The sequence below is a fragment of the Neolamprologus multifasciatus genome, chromosome 14, assembly GCF_963576455.1.
Source record: "Neolamprologus multifasciatus chromosome 14, fNeoMul1.2, whole genome shotgun sequence".
NCBI lineage: Eukaryota > Metazoa > Chordata > Actinopteri > Cichliformes > Cichlidae > Neolamprologus > Neolamprologus multifasciatus.
In genome coordinates, this window is record NC_140452.1 from 7,023,515 (window position 1) to 7,031,371 (window position 7,857).

The window sequence follows — 7,857 nt, forward strand, 5'->3', positions numbered from 1 at the left end:
TTTTGCTATATGACTTCGCACTGTCCACTTTCTGCTGTAACAAAACAAATTTCCCACGTGTGGAACGAATAAAGGTTATCTTATCTAAGGTGCACTGTCGATGAATGGGTCTGTTTTCATACATAAGGCGCACTGGATTATAAGGCGCATTAAGCGAAACAAAACAGTCAGATAAGTCAAACTTTAGCCAACTCAACCTCATATTGAGGATGGATTATCTCAGTTGTTCACCTGACTGAAGTTTGGTCTGTTTACAGCATCCTGCCATGCGATAGCATTAGTCCCTAGCATACCAAGACGAGGCGTGGGGCTGGACGGGCTCCTCGGACCCTCCAGCGGACGTGGCGTGGGGCTGGACGGGCTCCTCGGGCCCTCCAGCGGACGTGGCGTGGGGCTGGACGGGCTCCGCGAGCCCTCCAGCGGACGTGCTGTGGGGCTGGACAGACTCCTCGGGCCCTCCAGCGGACGTGGTGTGGGGCTGGACGGGCTCCTCGGACCCTCCAGCGGACGTGGCGTGGGGCTGGACGGGCTCCTCGGGCCCTCCAGCGGACGTGGCGTGGGGCTGGACGGGCTCCGCGAGCCCTCCAGCGGACGTGGCGTCGGGCTGGACGGGCTCCGCGAGCCCTCCAGCGGATGTGCTGTGGGGCTGGACAGACTCCTCGGGCCCTCCAGCGGATGTGGCGTGGGGCTGGACGGGCTCCGCGAGCCCTCCAGCGGACGAGACGTGTGGCTGCCCAGGCATAGACAATGATCCAAAGTTCATAGTGGGTTGGACGAGCTCGAGTGACAATCTCTGACAATCCATCAAGCGGTGCGGCTTCATAGCTTACCAAAACCGTACTAAAAATTTTTTTGAGAGATTTTTTTTTTTTTTTTGCCTGTCCCATTTGGTTCTTTAGCCGTCAGAATTGTTGTCTGAAGACCAACAAGGATACCCAATGGATTTATTTTGCCAAATGGATCATCATGGCATTGCCATATTGCCGTATTGGTCCATTTGATCAACCTTTGTTTTTATTATTTATTTTATTTTATTTTCAGTTGTTACAGACGGGACAGACATGAGTGAGGGATAGGAAAGGGAGAAAGAAAGAGGAAGGAAAAGAAAAACAGAAGGGGAGAGGGACAGTGAGAAAGAGGGGGAAAAAAAAATATCTCCGGGATCACCTGTTGAGAGAAAAAGAATAGAAAACAAGCAAAAAAAAAAACAAAACAAAGCAACATACTATACACAACACCATCGCATTAATCTAGCTAAGTGTAAACAGCAGTAAATACTAAATATTGAATGTTGTTGTGCAGCACGCAGGACAGACAGCGCACAATGTGCTTTGAAGTAGCAGCCAAGAAAGGTGTGATTTAAGTCTACGAACAGTGAACACCCGTGTGCACACCTGTGTGGATCAGCGCGCTTGTATTCAAATGGTTTCCCCATGTAATGGTCTGCAAGAGGATGTAGAGAGCCATAGCCCTGTCCCCCAGGGCATGAAGCAGGCATGGAGGAGATCCAGGCCCCAGACATCCAGAGGCCCCAGAGTGCAAGAGCCCAAGGAGGACCACCGGAGGGGCATCCGTGCCACCTTCATGGGAAGGGCTGAGGATCCCCAGACGAGGGGTCACCCAGTAGCCACCGGGCAGAAGCTAGAGGGGGCTGCACCGGCGTGCCCGCCGGCTCCGCTGGCAGCCGGCTGTGCCAGAGTGAACCGAGCCGCAGGCACAGAGGCCGGAGGCCCGAGGCCCCTCCGCGCCCCAGAAGAGGCCTGACCGAGCAGCAGGTGCCAGGCCCCGCCAAGTAGCCACCGGGAGTGAGCTGGCACATGACCTGAGCCCCGGACACCAAGAACCAACAATGCACCGACCCCTGAGGGCATCAGTCACCGGCAGGGAGTGTGGTGAGGGGAGATAGGCCTCCACACTTGGAGGGCCTGGGAGTTCCCAGAGAGGTGGAGTCTAAGACCCGACCTGACATATAGACACAGACAAACAGGCACACACAGACACAGACATGCATTCCCACCCTCATGCACACATATACAAACACTCAGCACTCACCCAACGTAGGAATAAACGTAAATGGACATGTACACACAATCACACTCCCCAAACATACTCTATACCCCGGGTCCAGGTATCCTCGCCCCCAGAGGGGGAAACGGCACCCAGACCCAAGAGATGTTACCCTTCCCTCCGGGGTGGAGGCAAGCAGACCGCCCCAGGCTCCGCAGCAGCAGGGAGGCCAATCGGACAGCCAGCATCTCTTCCCAGCCCCCCCGCCCCGATGACTAGCAGAGAACGGGGGTGTGTTAAGACCCCATACCTCCCTCCTCCCACTCAAGTGTAGTGTTGCTGCGTGTTGCTCTAAAGTGTATTTAAAACAAGGGAGAGCATGGTGCTGCTGCCAGAGAGCAGCAGGTGTTAGCACGGCCCCTCCCAAGAACCCTCAATGTCTACCCTGCACCCTGGTGACACACCTGAACCCCAAGGCCCTACCTGTGTGGGTGGGTGTGGTGGAGCGGGAAGAGGGAGGTAGCCGGGGATGGGGAGGAAAAGAAGGGAGGGGAGGGTGTCCCTCCCTAGGGCCAGCTCCCCCGCTGACCCCAGTAGGCACCCCCATCCTCTGGTATCCACCAAGGCAAGGGAGCCCAGGCCCATCCAGACCGGGGCCTACGGCAGCAGCACCGCCAAGCCCCACAGGACCCAGGGCAGCCCACCCTACCCCACCGCAGAGGAAACTGTACCCACCCCAACATTCAATCATCTCCCAGACTACACAAGACACGGACACCCAGGTTAAGTTTATTCTCCACCTCTCCTATGTCTCTCCCCCACCTGCAGAGTGGACTCCTGCAAAGATGGAACAACCTCCCTGCCAGTTGAAGAGCCCCCCGGTTAGGCCGATGCACAAGAGGCCCCCTGCGCCAGGGCTGAGCCCCCGTGCACCCACCCGCCCACAACCTCGGCGACACACCGATGAGGACCGAAGCCCCCAAGGCCCAGCCAGAGCCCCAGCACGGAGGCGAAGCACCCCCGAACCCCAAACCCCCACGCCCGCCCCGGATCCACTCAGGGGCAGCCAGGCCACCAGGCCAGTAACCTACGTCCGCCAGCACAGACCATCCTCCAGCCCCGCTGCACGCGGCCACAAGGAGAACAACCTCTGAGAGCGACCAGAGCCACTAACCAGGTTATGAACACAACCCCCAGGTTAAGCCCTCCAGGGATAACGTCTCTAGGGGTCCTCCAGGTGCCCTAAGCCCATCCGAACCTCCACATCACCACAATAGCCAAGGCGGGACCAAACCACGACCCCCCACCCCCGCTAGGTGATGGAGCCGAGAGATTTTTTAGTGCCGTGTACCACATAAAATCGGTTTGAGATCAGTAAGCACAACCAGAATTCATATGTAAGGCGCACCGGATTATAAGGCGAACTGTCGATTTTTGAGAAAATTAAAGGATTTTAAGTCCGCCTTATAGTGCGGAAAATACGGTACTTCTATTTGTAATTCTAGCTCTTTGAACCAGGAAATGTTGAACAGGTCTTCCCAACCCCTTTGGGTGGAGCTCGGCGCTTTTCCACTGACTGGCTGGATCACCTGTGTCTTATCAACCTCATTACATCCAATATAAATGGACTAGCTCTTCCATCCAGTCTCTGCCGGGTTATCTGCCTCTCAAGAGTGATAACCAGGCTCAGTTTAGTTGCTTCCATGTCTTCCAATGTTCTCTCTATCCATTTTCCCAGCGCTCATTCCTCCTTTGGCTGCAAGAATTGCTTCTTGTTCCTTATCTCCTCTCCTGCAATACCTGGTCGTCTCCCTTAATATTCATAAGATACTCACCTTAATAACTTATCTGGCTTCTCATCCTCCAACTCTCCCTATTACGTGATAACACCAACCAGAGGACCTACTTGCTCCCTTTTAGGATTTTCCTCTGAAAGACAACAAGCTTAATGGCTCAATCCTCTCTTTGTGCACAAATATCCTGCGCAGCAGTCATGGTCCTGAACATGACAGCCTGTGTTTGGAATTTCGTTTTTTTTTAATATACTGAGCTTGAGATTTTTTGTGTTGCTCATTGTAGTTGTATTTATTTATTTAGTTTTCCATATTTTTCTACATCATTGTTGTGCATTTTACTTATTTTAGTGGCGTTTTCATTGTTGAGCACTTTGTGCAGCAATGGACTGTTGGTAATGTGATATATAAATATACTTGAATTTGACATTAATCGTAAAGAATTTTGGAGATTTGAGAATATGATGTAATTTTGCATTCATTTCTGGGCCATCATTTTTCATATAGAAACCATAGAGGAGCAAAAATTAGCATCCAGTTTTTCTTACAGAGAAAAGTTAGCTGTGAAAACTTGCCTTGTACAACACAACAACGACTTTCCAGTTATGAAGATATTATTCAATACATCATACTACATGGAACACAAATATGTAAATTTAATGCTAAAATAGATATTTCATCATCACTTAGAACTCTCAGTAAAAATTTATGAGTCTAAAGACTTTTCTTTCAGGAAGATCCATGATGAACATGTTTGATGATTCATTCATAATCCTATTGAACATTGGTTTATAGTTGTGTCTATTTTGATTGTGTCATAGATATATTTCTTTCTGTACATTTTACTTTGTGTTGGGTGCATACCAAAATGCACAGTAAATACAGACCAAAGTGAATAGCCAGAAAGCAAGAACCCAGTTTAGTGTAACTGCAAGGGTAGCTACAAGAAAAAGAGTTAAAGCAAAATGAAATTAGACGAGCTGAGTAACAATTTTCAGGGTGTTTAGAGTCAACCAGGACTATGCCAAAGAAAAGATGGCAAATTGGCAGGACCATTTTTGCGCACCAGCAAAACTCTAATCCTTTCACCCCCACCCCCCAGAACCCCTCTTTTTGGGCTGGAAGTGCTCTGCAAGGGAGAGAAAGAAAAGACAGATCTAGAGAAGCTAGGGAGGTTGAAGAGTGGAGTGTAATGCAATTTAACTATTTAACTATTAAAAAAGCAGATGCAAGAAGAATAATTCATAATTTAATGCTAGATTAATCTACTCTGTAAAAATAATATTGTAGAATTTACGGTGAATTACTGGCAGCTGTGGTTGCCAGAATTTCACCGTGAAAAATAAATTGTAAATGTAGAACACAAAACGGTATCCTATTTTGGTAACCTTAAATTTCACAGTAAATAATAATATTTTTTTTTATGTTGAATGACTGAATTTAAACATAAATTCATGTGAAAACAACAGACTGTGGCGGACCACTAGAGGGCTCCACTCACACCCACTGTTGAGGAAGTGTGTTCCTGTGTTTTGTGGCGCGATATGCAGTTGATGTTGGAGACTAATAAAGAAGGAGTGAGAACTGAGAGCTCTGTGTCGTTGATGCTTACCTCCACATTGGTGACCCCTGACTCGAGCATGCAACGGGCCGCAGATAACGCAGACTCCGCTATGGATGCATCAGCGGCCGCCGGACCTCCGCCTCCTGTTGCAGCTACGTTCGCTGTGGCGCTGAAACTGCCGGACTTTTGGCTCCATGACCCCCCGTCATGGTTCGTACACGTGGAGGCTCAGTTCGCCCTTCGCGGCATCTCAGCTGACGACACAAAGTATCACCATGTGGTGGCCTCGCTCGACCCGCTGGCCACCCGTCGCGCGATGACGCTCCTCCGGGACCCACCCGCCCAAGGGAAATACGCTGCCCTCAAAGAGCTGCTTCTTCGGCGCTATGCCCTCTCCGATGCTGAACGAGCCGAAAAGCTCCTCAACCTGTCGGGCTTGGGTGGCGGTACCGCGCTCGAGCTCATGGAGAACATGCTATCGTTGCTCGGGCCGGATGACGGTGGATTCCTCTTCGCCCACCTCTTTTTTTTTTTTTTTTTTTTTTTTTTCTTTCTTGCCTGTCCCGTTTGGCTCTTTTGCCATCAGAATTATTGTCTAAAGGCGAAGAAAGATGCCCAACGGATTTTCTTTACCAAATTGACCATCCCAGCTTTGCCGTAATGGTCCATTTGATTCACCTTTTATTCTTTATTTTATTTTCACTTGCTGAATACGGGACAAACTTGACTGGGGGAAAGAAAAGGGAGAAAGAAAGAGGGAAAGAAAAACAGTTGAGAAGAGGGACGGGGGAGAAGGGCAAAAAACAAAAACCAACAGAATAAGCAGAAAAAAAAAAAAATACATATATCGATCACCTGGATCACCTGTTGAGAAAGAAAAAAGAAAACAAGCAGAAGAAAACGAGAGTAATACAATAAACAACATCACAATGATATATGGGAATATGACAGTAAATACTAAATATTAAACATTATTGTGCAGCACGTAAGATCGACAGCACAGTGTGCATTGAGGTAGGAGCCAAAAAGGGTGTAGTTTGTGTGTGTGATCACCCGTGTGTACACCTGTGAGCATGGACGCGCTTGTTTTCTTAAAAGGTTCCCTCATGTAATGATCTGCTAGAGGGTGTGGGGGGCCACTGCCCCGTCCTCCAGGGCATGAAGCAGGTATGGAGGAGATCAAAACTCCAGACATCCAGAGGCCCCCAGAACACAAGAGACCAAGGAAGACCAACAGAGGGGCAGCCGTGCCACTGTCCCAGAAAGAGCTGAGGAGAGTCCCAGATGAGGGGTCACCCAGCAGCCACGGAGCAGAAGCCAGGGGGGGTTGCAGTGACGTGCCCGTGAGCTCCACCGGCAGCCAGCTGTGCCTGAGTGACCGAGCCCCAGGCCGAGAGGCCGGGGGCACCCCACCTCCGAAGTGGCCCAAGCGAGCCCCAGGCTCCAGGCCCCGATAAGCAGCCGCCAAGGAGTGAGCCGGTGTGTACCCGGACGCCCACCCCCGGACACAAAGAACCACCAACGCACCGATGTCTGAGGGAGTCCGGCCCCGGCAGGGGAAGTGGTGGGGGGAGATAGGCCTCCAAACCTTGGAGGGCCTGAGCTGTCCTCAGAGAGGTGGCGTCTGATACCCAACCTGACATATGGACACAGACATACAGGCACACACAGATACAAACATCCATTCCCACCCTCATGCTCTCATATGCACTTACTCCACACTCAACCAACGTGGAGACAGACATAAAGAGACGCTGTACACACAATCACACTCCCCAAGCGTACTCTACGAACCGGGTCTAGGTACCCTTGCCCCTGGAGGGGGGAACTGCACCCAGACCCAGGTTGTGTTACCCTTTTCCCTGCGGTGGGGAGAAGCAGACCGCCCCGACTCCGCAGCAGCAGGGAGGCCCCACATTCCGGACCCCAGTCGGACGGCCAACTCCTCCTCCTAGCCCCCCTGCTCCAGCAGACCGCAGAGAACGAGGGCGAGAGAAGACTCCTAACCTCCCTCCACCCGCTCATTGTAGTGTTGATGTATGTGTGTTCTAAGGTGCATTTAAAACCCAGGAGGGCATGGAGCTACCTGCCAGAGAGCAGCAGGTAAGCGCATAGTCCCTCCTGCTAGCCCTCAATGTCTACGTGTATTTAAAATTGAGAGGTGGGCAACGACGCCAGGGGTGAGGTGTACACCCTGATGGTAATTGGGATTCCGTGTAGCGTGCCCACCCCCAAGATCCTATATGTATGTGTAATGAGAGTGTGAGTAATGTGAATGTCTAAGTTGCGGGATAAAATTGAGGCAGAGGCAGCCAGAAGGGGACAGAGGGGGGGGGTTACCTCCTCTGCACCCTGGTGACACACCCCTACTCCAAGGACCTGCATGTGTGGGTGGTTGTGGTGGAGCGGGAAGAGGGAGGCAGCTGGAGATGGGGAGGGAAGGAAGGGAGGGGCAAGTGACCCCTCCCTGGGGCCAGCTCCCCCGCTGACCCC